Source organism: Dendrobates tinctorius, unplaced genomic scaffold (assembly GCF_039654945.1).
Source record: "Dendrobates tinctorius isolate UK_male_01 unplaced genomic scaffold, ASM3965494v1 ptg000334l, whole genome shotgun sequence".
NCBI classification, from domain to species: Eukaryota; Metazoa; Chordata; class Amphibia; order Anura; family Dendrobatidae; genus Dendrobates; species Dendrobates tinctorius.
Genome location: NW_027362000.1, coordinates 4,331,591 through 4,344,126, shown reverse-complemented (window position 1 = coordinate 4,344,126; position 12,536 = coordinate 4,331,591). Strand labels below are relative to the sequence as shown.

Here is a 12,536-nt window from a genome sequence, read left to right as displayed (position 1 = left end):
CTCTCTTTGTATACAGAATTTACAGTAAGTTTAGCACCAGCTTGATACCTACATATGTACCTAGCTATACCTATGTCACTATGTGCATATATGCACAGACTCCTTTTATAGGTATAATAGAGTCAATTATTACAGAATTAAGGACCTGAAAGCACAATGGGGGACAATAAGTTTGATACGGGGGAAGTCCATTCTCCTTTTTGCTACAGGACCCAGGGAATTCCATGTAAAGCAGGAAACACTGGGGAAGAATATATAGAAGGATGGAGTATACAAGGACAATAGACTGCTAGTATTCATAAGCTTTACCATAGAAACAACTGTAATAGTTCCGTAATTGGCATTTGTTTTTGTTTTTTTTAACCTTTGAAGTTCACAATTATATACATGTAAATATGCAGCTTGCTCCCAGCTTGATGAAAATCAATGGGATATTATTCAGTTTCGGGACCATTCAGTCCTCTCCTCCTCCGCTATCCTCTTCACACAGTGCTATTCCAGTACGTGGACGTCTCCCGGTTGATGTAACGCTCTATTAACGCCTGATCGAGCCGGTGGAGATGAAGTATACCCCGCTATTATTCTCAATCCCCGCTGGGAGGCTCTTTCTCTAAACAATGTTATGACCTGCTGCTTTACTCAATTGTTTGCGTATGTCAAAATAATCAGAAACTGTGAACCCTGGGAAAGCGCGGCTCATGATACCGTGCTGCGGAAATCAGTGGAACACTGCTGCCGCCAGTCTTTCGTTCATACTTGATACTAACATGAGTTGTTCAGCAAGAAATAAAATCCCAAAATGGAAAACAAGGATAGAAAATTATAATTTATTATGTAAATATACACATATATTCAATACTGTGCAAAAGTTTTAGGCAGGTGTGGAAAAAATGATGAAAGGTAAGTTAAAACTTTAAGATATGGATGTGTTGATAGTTGTTTTTTTTATTAATTAGCAAAATACAAAGTGAATGAACTAAAGAGAAATCTAAATCCCACCAATATTTGGTGACAATACTTTACCTTCAAAAAAGCATCAATTCGTCTAGATAAACTCCTACAACATTGAAGATTTAGTGAGACTATAGTGACGTGTAAGAGTAACCAATGATACCAAAATGTGATAATGATCATCATTTTCATATGTAGGGTGAAACACAGTCATTAGCTGAAACGGAAAAAGCAGTGTAGGAGGCTTAAAACTGAGTGAGGAACAGCAAAACTTTGCCACAAAGTGAGGTTGTAGAAGACAGAATCGGTACACAAATCATACAACATGGAAAGACTGAATGCAATAATAAAACACAAGGTAGTTAAACTGCATCAGCAAGAAGTCTCCCAGGCAAAAATGTCAAAGCAGATTGGGGTTTCAAGATTTGCTTTTCAAGGTCTTACGAAGAAACAGCAAGAAATGGGCAATGTTGAGGACCGTAGACACAGCAAATTAGTGCAGCAGAGGAAAAACACATCAAGCTTTGGTCCCTTCAAAATCGGAAGTTGGCTAGCAGTGCCATCAGTTCAGAACTGGCAACAACCAGTGGGACACAGGTACCCACATCTATTGTTCAGAGAAGTCCGGCCAGAAGTTGTCTTCATAGAAGAATTGCCGACAAAAATCCTGACCTTTGACAAGGAATCAACGCCAAGTGACTCAACTATGCACAAAAACATTGGAATTAAGTTGGTACTTTGGACTGGTGAGTTAAAATGTGAAATATTTGACTGTAACAGAAGTTTATCACCAAAGGGCTGGAGATAGGTATAGTAATAAGAGTCTGCAGGACATAGTGAAACATGAAGGAAGGTCCTGCACTCGCGGCTGCATTTGGTCAGGATTATTGGTTTCTTTCCTCAATGCTGATAAATACATGCAGATACTTATCCGTCATGCAACAGCATCACGGAGGCATCTGATTGCAAATTTTTGTTGGATTGAATCGATTCACAGGAGCCACACTTCACAAGTTTTCCAAAATTGTAAGAGAGAGAAGTTATGTGGCATGCTTAATTTTGTACCATGCCTCTAGCTACACCCATCTACAAGCTCTTTCTACCCTGGCAGGAGGAGATATCAGAGAGCCAGTGGTGGCAGTGAGAGGGACATTCAGCAGACGCCCGAGACTGCAAGGCGTAAATTAAATCCGAGACAGTTGAGATCTATGGTTTTATTTTTCATTTACTGTTCATTCATTTACTATTGTAGCAACCATAACTTTTTATTTTTAAGTGAGCTTCACTATATTAGGTCTTGCTTTTTTGTGTCTGTTAAGCGGTATTCACACATGGTTTAAATGCTCCATTTTTTTTATTGTTTTGCAGCTTTTTATCTGCATGTTTTCTGCAGGTGTTGGAACCAAACTACGCAACATAATCTGCGGGTAAGGAAGCAGAATACAATGCACATTCAAGTACAGAAAGTTCCACACTTAACAGTACAGTCTGTGGCACACAGCTTTAGCTGCTTCCTGCAATGAAATAGGTTGGGGGTTCAAATCATAGGAAAGACAAGACTTCAAGAAAAGCAAAGAATGTGTTATTTAAATGAATAAAAGTGTGTAGAGAGCAAGGAGATGCCACATCTCCTCCAGTGTCACAGAAGGAGGAACAAAGGAGCAATGCACACACGCAGTGAAACAAAACATCGCAGAATGAGTGAAAGGTGGGACATTGTCCTGACCTCTGTGTACATCTCTCTATAAGGTAACGAAGATCTATTGAAAGCTCATATCTCCAGGCAGTAGTGTTTCAAGGAGAGCCCATTCCCTTGGCTGAGAAGCAACCCCACACATGAATGGTTTCAGGATGCTTGACAGTTGGCATGAGAAAAGACTGGTGGTAGAGCTCACCTGGTCTTCTCCGAATAAGCCTTTTTCCAGATGTCCCAAACAATCGAAAAGGGGATTCATCAGAGAAAATGACTTTACCCCAGTCCTCAGCAGTCCACTCCCTGTACCTCTTGCAGAATATCAGTCTGTCCATGATGTTTTTCCTGGAGAGAAGTGGCTTCTTTGCTGCCCTCCTTGAGACCAGGCCTTGCTCCAAGAGTCTCCGCCTCACAGTGCGTGCAGATGCACTCACACCTGCCTGCTGCCATTCCTGAGCAAGCTCTGCACTGCTGGTAGCCCAATCCCGCAGCTGAAACACTTTTAAGAGACAGTCCTGGCACTTGCTGGTCTTTCTTGGGCACCCTGGAGCCTTTTTGGCAACAAGGGAACCTCTCTCCTTGAAGTTCTTGATGATGCGATAGATTGTTGACTGAGGTGCAGTCTTTCTAGCTGCGATACTCTTCCCTGTTAGGCCATTTTTGTGCAGTGCAATGATGACTGCACGTGTTTCTTTAGAGATAACCATGGTTAACAGAAGAGAAACAATGATGCCAAGCACCAGCCTCCTTTTAAAGTGTCCAGTGGTGTCATTCTTACTTAATCATGACAGATTGATCTCCAGCCCTGTCCTCATCAACTCCCACACCTATGTTAATGGAGCAATCACTGAAACGATGTTAGCTGGTCCTTTTAAGGCAGGGCTGCAATGATGTTGAAATGTGTTTTGGGGGATAAAGTTCAATTTCTAGGCAAATATTGACTTTGCAAGTAATTGCTGTTAAGCTGATCACTCTTTATAACATTCTGGAGTATATGCAAATTGCCATTAGAAAAAATGAAGCAGTAGACTTTGTAAAAATTAATATTTGTGTCATTCTCAAAACTTTTGGCCATGACTGTACACTTTTAGGATTCTCCTTTGCCATCGATAAGAGCGGACTGTCATGTAAGCACAAGTGTGCAATTTGTATACTTCTGGCCACATTCCGACTACCGTATATATATATATTTTTGCAATAGGAAACATGCAAACAGGGATAGGGTATAAGGAGCCATGCATACAGGAACGGGATGGGGGAGGCATGTACAGTTGTGGCCAAAAGTATTGACACCCCTGCAATTTTGTCAGATAATACTCAGTTTCTTCCTGAAAATTATTGCAAACACAAATTCTTTGTTATTATTATCTACATTTAATTTGTCTTAAAACACAAAAAGAATTGTCCTAAAGCCAAATTGGATATAATTCCACACCAAACATAAAAAAAGAGGGTGGACAAAAGTATTGGCACTGTTCGAAAAATCATGTGATGCTTCTCTAATTTGTGTAATTAGCAGCACCTGTAACTTACCTGTGGCACCTAACAGGTGTTGGCAATAACTAAATCACACTTGCAGCCAGTTGACATGGATTAAAGTTGACTCAACCTCTGTCCTGTGTCCTTGTGTGTACCACATTGAGCATGGAGAATAGAAAGAAGACCAAAGAACTGTCTGAGGACTTGAGAAACCAAATTGTGAGGAAGCATGAGCAATCTCAAGGCTACAAGTCCATCTCCAAAAACCTGAATGTTCCTGTGTCTAACGTGTGCAGTGTCATCAAGAAGTTTAAAGCCCATGGCACTGTTGCTAACCTCCCTAGATTTGGACAGAAAAGAAAAATTGACAAGAGATTTCAACGCAAGATTGTGCGGATGTTGGATAAAGAACCTCAACTAACATCTAAACAAGTTCAAGCTGCCCTGCAGTCCGAGGGTACAATAGTGTACTATCCGTCGGCGTCTGAATGAAAAGGGACTGTATGGTAGGAGACCAAGGAAGACCCCACTTCTTACCCCGAGACATAAAAAAGCCAGGCTGGAGTTTGCCAAAACTTACCTGAAAAAGCCTAAAACGTTTTGGAAGAATGTTCTCTGGTCAGATGAGACAAAAGTAGAGCTTTTTGGGCAAAGGCATCAACATAGAGTTTACAGGAGAAAAAAAGAGGCATTCAAAGAAAAAAAACACGGTCCCTTCAGTCAAACATAGCGGAGGTTCCCTGATGTTTTGTGGTTGCTTTGCTGCCTCTGGCACTGGACTGCTTGACCGTGTGCATGGCATTATGAGGTCTGAAGACTACCAACAAATTTTGCAGCATAATGTAGGGCCCAGTGTGAGAAAGCTGGGTCTCCCTCAGAGGTCATGGGTCTTCCAGCAGGACAATGGCCCAAAACACACTTCAAAAAGCACTAGAAAATGGTTTGAGAGAAAGCACTGGAGACTTCTAAGGTGGCCAGCAATGAGTCCAGACCTGAATCCCATAGAACACCTGTGGAGAGATCTAAAAATGGCAGTTTGGAGAAGGCACCCTTCTAATATCAGGGACCTGGAGCAGTTTGCCAAAGAAGAATGGTCTAAAATTCCAGCAGAGCATTGTAAGAAACTCATTGATGGTTACCGGAAGCGGTTGGTCGCAGTTATTTTGGCTCAAGGTATACTTTTGTCTGGCCCATTTTTGGTGTTTTGTGTGAAATGATCAATGTTTTGCTTTTTGCTTCATTTTCTTTTGTGTTTTTTCATTTAAGACAAATTAAATGAAGATAATAATACCAAAGAATTTGTGATTGCAATCATTTTCAGGAAGAAACTGAGTATTATCTTACAAAATTGCAGGGGTGTCAATACTTTTGGCCACAACTGTATACAATGACAAGGGAGGCATGCATACCAGGATAGGGATGGGGAGCCATGCATACAATGACAGGGATGGGGAGGCATGCAAATGTAGGAAGATGGACTGGGCCAGCTGTGCCTCTCCTGTGCCGGTCTGGGAACCAAAGGGACTGTCACCATTGTTGCAGGGGGAAGGCATTTATCCTGGACCAATCTTTGCACTGGACTGAAGGGGGCGTGACTGAAATAAAAGGGGCTGTGCGCGGGAACTGGGGAGACTTGGTGGGTAGACAAAGTAGGTAGCAGGAGACAGTTAACTGTGTTCCTCACTGCCATATGCTGCAGCACACCTCCTCTGACTGTGAAGGCATTGACTGCGTGCCTACACTTAACTCTGAGACAGAATTGACTGCGCGTGCCATTCCACAGACCAACATGGGCGCGCGGCCTACCCTTGAACAGTGCTATCAGCGGAGCCGGCTGGCTTGCATCCCGCCTCCGTCACTGAACTCTGCGAAGCTCCGGCGGAATTAGAGACTGCAACGCGATCCGCACGTTGCTTCGTCCTCTCAGGACCTCGCCCAAGGGAACCTGGACACACCACTTTCATCAGGAGACAGTGCCTCGACTGACTACCTGGACAAAGCCAGAAACTTCACGTGCTTTCTTCGGCGCCACAGTGGAAGAACAAGCCTGCATCGCCCTGAGAACTTCAGACTGATGTTTGCTAGTTCCTTAGATAACTTTATTTCCCATTTTAGGCATTCTGCCTTCACCCCCTTCATCACCAAATAATCTCCCTGCGTGGAGTATCCCCTGTAATAAATCCCCTTTAACTCTTGATCTGCCTCCTGCTCATCACTGCATCCAGCGTTCCTGTGCTTTCCGACAAATACAATGACAAGGACGGGGAGGTATGCATACAATGACAGGGAAAGGGTGGCATGCATACAATTACAGGCACGGGGGAGTCATGCATACCAGGCCAGGGATGAGGGGACAATGCATGCCCGGCTTATACTTGAGTCAATAAGCTTACCCAGTTTTCTGTGGCAAAAGTAGGTGCCTTGGCTTATACTAGGGTTGGTTTATACTCGAGTATATACGGTATATGTGTCTGTCCTCACATAATTCATTTTCATTGAGTTAGGCCACACATGTCTAGTTGGCCCATGACTACATGTATGCAACTCACATACTCGCACTCTAAGGGCTCATTCCCACTTGCGATAAAATCGGATTGAATTCGGACCAATGTTATTCTATGATTTTGTCTTCATCTGCGTTTTTTTTTCTAGCTCGGATCGGATCTCGATCGGACTGGAAAAAAATTGCAGCATGATGCGATTGTAATCGGTATTCGGATCACATCCCACAATAGAAGTCAATGGGTGCAAGAAAAAAAAAATCACACAGCACTCGGTCCATGTGAGTGATTTCCGATTTTACCCACCGATCGTATTTCAAAAGCCGGCAACTCATATGCAGCTATAGTAAAATCATACTGACAGGTTAAAATAGAATAGATCGAATAGATATATACACATAGAATACACATATATATATATACTGTACTAGCTGAAGAGCCCGGCGCTGCCCGGGCATAGTAACTAATTGTGGTTAGTTATAGCAAATTATAATTATCCTCCATCCCATAGGACCGTGCCCATATACCCATCACATATATCCACCATCCCATAGTCCCGTGCCCATATACCCGTCACACATCCTCTATCCCATAGTCCCATGCCCATATACCCATCACACATCCTCTGTCCCATAGTCCCGTGCCCATATATCCATTATGACGTCATCATCACCATGGCAACCGTTATGACATAACCGTCACCATTGCAACCTATGATGAATCAGCGTCGCCATGGCAACAATTGTGCCATCATAATGAAGGGCAGGGCTTGATGCACACACACTTTTTCCCCATTAAGTAGATAGGGGCAAAATTGTTTGGAGAATTGGAACATGCGGGGTTAAAATTTCACCTCACATCATAGCCTAGGACACTCTCGGGGTCCCGATGTGTGACTGTGCCAAATTTTGTGGCTGTAGCTGAGACGGTGCGGATGCCAATCCCGGACATACATACCCTACATACATACACACATACTGTACATACATACACACACTTGAGCTTTATATCTATAAAGCTCAAGTGTGTGTATGTATGTGTGTGTATGTATGTGTATGTGTGTATGTCTGGGATTGGCATCCGCACCGTCACAGCTACAGCCACAAAATTTGGCACAGTCACACGTCGGGACCCCGAGAGTGTCCTAGGCTATGATGTGAGGTGAAATTTTAACCCCGCATGTTCCAATTCAACAATTTTGCACCTATCTACATAATGGTGAAAAAGTGTGTGCATCAAGCCCCGCCCCTCATTATGATGTCATAATGGTTGCCATGGCGACGCTGATGTCATCATAGGTTGCAAGCCCCGCCGCTCATTATGATGTCATAATTTTTGACTATGGGATGGAGGATATGTGTGATGGGTATATGGGCATGGGACTATGGGATGGAGGATGTGTGATGGGTATAAGGGCACTCGACTATGGGATGGAGGATATGTATGATGGGTATATGGGCATGGGACTATGGGATGGAGGATAATTATAATTTGCTATAACTAACCACAGTTAGTTACTATGCCCGGGCAGCGCCGGGCTCTTCAGCTAGTATGATATATATATACTGTACGTCAATGACACACACATATATATGTATTTATTTTACATAGATAGATCGAAAAGCCAGTAATTCAGCAGCCGCGGTAGTGTAAAATCACAGCAGGAGCCGACAGGATAGGAGAGATGGATTACATACAGTAAATACAAATGGAATAGGTAGATATACAGATGTCAATGACAAATAAAATTAGTACAGAGTGTGTGCAGCTTACTGTTCATGTGTTTAATTAATAAAAGATTATTTTTTGGGAAAAAATGGCGTGGGCTCCTGAACAATTTTCGTAACCAGCAGAGGCAAAGCCAGTGACTGAGGGCAGATGCCTGGGAAGGGGGTAATACCCATGGAGCTTCCCAGACTATTAACCCCTTCATGACCAAGCCTATTTTGACCTTAATGACCAGGCCATTTTTTGCAATTCTGACCAGTGTCCCTTTATGAGGTAATAACTCAGGAACGCTTCAACGTATCCTAGCGATTCTGAGAATTTTTTTGTGAAATATTGGGCTTCATGTTAGTGGTAAATTTAGGTCGATAATTTTTGCATTTATTTGTGAAAAAATCAGAAATTTGGCAAAAATGTAGAAAATTTCTTAATTTTCAAATTTTGAATTTTTATTCTGTTAAACCAGAGAGTTATGTAACACAAAGCAGTTACTAAATAACATTTCCCACATGTCTACTTTACATCAGCACAATTTTGGAAGCAAAATTTTTTTGTTAGGAAGTTATAAGGGTTAAAAGTTGACCAGCGATTTCTCATTTTTACCACAAAATCATTTTTTTAGGGACCACCTCACATTTGAAGTCACTTTGAGGGGTCTATATGGCAGTAAAATACCAAGCTACTCAAAACTACATTCAAGAAGGTTATTAACCCTTCAGGTGTTTCACAGGAACTAAAGCAACGTGGAAAGAAAAAATGGACATTTTAATTTTTCCAACAAAAATTTTCTTTTAGCATCAATTTTTTCATTTTCACATGGGCAACAGGATAAAATGGATCCTAAAATTTGTTGGGCGATTTCTCCTGAGTACACCGATACCTCATATGTGGTCATAAACCACTGTTTGGGTACATGGCAGGGCTCAGAAGGGAAGGAGCGCCATTTGACTTTTTGAATGGAAAACATGCTGGAATATTTAGCGGTTGCCATGTCGTGTTTGGAGAGCCCCTGTGTGCCTAAACATTGGAGCTCCCCCACAAGTGACCCCATTTTGGAAACTAGACCCCCCAAGGAACTTATCTACATGCATAGTGATCACTTTGAACCCACAGGTGCTTCACAAATTGATCTGTAAAAAAAAAGCACTTTTTTCATAAAAAATTTCTTTTAGCCTCAGTTTTTTTCATTTTCACATGGGCAACAGGATAAAATGTATGCTAAAATTTGTTGGGCAATTTCTCCTGAGTACACTGATACCTCATATGTGGTCATAAACCACTGTTTGGGCACACGGCAGGGTCCGGAAGGGAAGGAGCGCTATTTGACTTTTTGAATGGAAAATTAGCTCCAATCATTATCGGACATCATGTCGCGTTTGGAGAGCCCCTGTGTGCCTAAACAGTGAAAACCCCCCACAAGTGACCCCATTTTGGAAACTAGACCCCTTATGGAACTTATCTAGATGTGTAGTGAGCACTTTGAACCCCCAAGTGTTTCACAAAAGTTTATAACGCAGATCAGTCAAAATAAAAAATCATTTTTTTTCCTCAAAAATGATATTTAGCATGCTATTTTTTATTTTCTCATGGCTAACAGGAGAAATTGGACCACAAAAGTTGTTGTCCAGATTGTCCTGAGTACGCTGGTACCCCATATGTGGGGGGATCACTGTTTGGGCGCACGGCAGGGCTCAGAAGGGAAGGAGAACCATTTGACTCTAATCGTTAGCGGACACCATGTCGTGTTTGGAGAGCCCCTGTGTGCCTAAACATTGGAGCACCCCCATAAATGACTCCATTTTGGAAACTAGACCCCCTAAGGAACTTATCTAGATGCATAATGAGCACTTTGAACCCCCAAGTGCTTCACAAAAGATTATAACGCAGTGCCGTAAAAATAAAAAATATTTTTTTTCCTCAAAAAATTATTTTTTAGTGCGCAATTTTTTATTTTAACAAGGGTACCAGGAGAAATTGGACCCCAAAAGTTGTTGTCCAGTTTGTCCTGAGTATGCTGGTATCTCATATGTGGGGGGACCACTATTTGGGCACACGTCGGGGCTCGGAAGGGAAGTAGTGACATTTTGAAATGCTGACTTTGATGGAATAGTCTGCGGGCATCATTGTTACATTTGCAAAGCCCCTGATGTACCTAAACTTTGGAAACCCCCACAAATGACCCCATTTTGGAAACTAGAGCCCCCAAGGAACTTATCTAGATGTGTGGTGAGCACCTTGAACCCCCAAGTGCTTCACAGAAGTTTATAACGCAGAGCCGTGAAAATAAAAAATCATTTTTTTTCCTCAAAAAAAATATTTTTAGCTAGTAATTTTTTTCCACAAAGGTAACAAGATAAATTGGACCCCAATAGTTGTTGTCCAGCTTGTCCTGAGTACGCTGGTACCCCATATGTGGGTTGGGACCACTGTTTGGGCACCTGTTGGGGCTCGGAAGGGAAGTAGTGACATTATGAAATGCTGACTTTGATGGAATGGTCTGCGGGCGTCATGTTACATTTGAAGAGCTCCTGGTGTGCCTAAACTGTGGAACCCCCCCACAAGTGACCCCATTTTGGAAACTAGACCCCCAAGGAACTTATCTAGATGTGTGGTGAGCACCTTGAACCCCCAAGTGCTTCACAGAAGTTTATAATGCAGAGATGCGAAAATAAAAAAAATCATTTTTTTCCACAAAGACAATTTTTTAGCCCCCAATTTTTTATTTTCCAAGGGTAACAGGAGAAATTAGACCACCAAAGTGGTTGTGCAATTTTTCCTGAGTATGCTGATACCCCATTTGTTGGGATAAACCACTGTTTGGGGACACGTCGGGGCTTGGAAGGGAGGGAGCACCGTTTGACTTTTTGAACGCAAAATTGGCTTGAATCAATGGTGGCACCATGTCACTTTGCAGACCCCCTGATGTGCCTAAACAGTAGAAACCCCTAAATTCTAACTCCAAACCTAACCCCAACACACCCCTAACCCTAATCCCAACCCTAACCATAACCCTAACCCCAACATACACCTAACCCTATCCCTAACCCTAACTCCAACCCTAACCCTTATTCCAACCCTAAACCTAATTCCAGCCCTAAACCTAGTTCTAACCCTAACCCTAATAACAACCCTAACCCTAATTCCACTCTAACCCTAATTCCACCCTAAGCCTAATTCCAACCCTAACCCTAGCCCTAACCCTATTTCCAACCCTAACCCTAATGGAAAAACGGGCATAGTAACTAACTGTGGTTAGTTATAGTAAATTATAATTATCCTCCATCCCATAGTCCGGTGCCCATATACCCATCATACATATCCACGATCCCAAAGGCCCGTGCCCATATACCCATCATACATATCCTCCATCCCATAGTCGTATGCCCATATACCCATCACACATCCTCCATCCCATAGTCCCATGCCCATATACCCATCACACATCCTCCATCCCATAGTCCCATGCCCATATACCCATCATACATATTCGCCATCCCATAGTCGAATGCCCATATACCCATCACACATCCCTCATCTCATAGTCCCATGCCCATATACCCATCATACATATCCTCCATCCTATAGTCCCGTGCCCATATACCCATCATACATATGCACCATCCCATAGTCCCGTGCCCATATATCCGTCATGCATATCCTCCGTCCCATAGTCCAGTGCCCATATACCCATCACACATCCTCCATCGCATAGGCCCATGCCCATATACCCGTCATACATATCCTCCATCCCATAGTCCAGTGCCCATATACCTATCACACATCCTCCATCCCATAGTCAACCATTATGACATCATAATGAGCGGTGGGGCTTGCAACTTATGATGACATCAGCGTCGCCATGGCAACCATTATGACATCATAATGAGGGGCGGGGCTTGATACACACACTTTTTCCCCATTATGTAGATAGGGGCAAAATTGTTTGGTGAATTGAAACGCGCGGGGTTAAAATTTCGCCTCACAACATAGCCTAGGACACTCTCGGGGTCCAGACGTGTGACTGAGCCAAATTTTGTGGCTGTAGCTGCGACGGTGTGGATGCCAATCCCGGACATACACACACACACACATACATACACATAATGAGCTTTACAGTTGTAGGCAAAAGTATTGACACCCCTGCAATTTTGTCAGATAATTCTCAGTTTCTTCCTGAAAATGATTGC

General features: G+C 42.7%; 1 protein-coding gene across 5 annotated transcripts in view; it reads right to left on the bottom strand.

Moving 5' to 3' along the window:
* The window catches only part of LOC141074845 (histamine H2 receptor-like), a 221,766-nt gene that overhangs the window by 104,298 nt on the left and 104,932 nt on the right, over window positions 1-12,536 (bottom strand). The gene's annotated exons all lie outside the window — the stretch shown is intronic.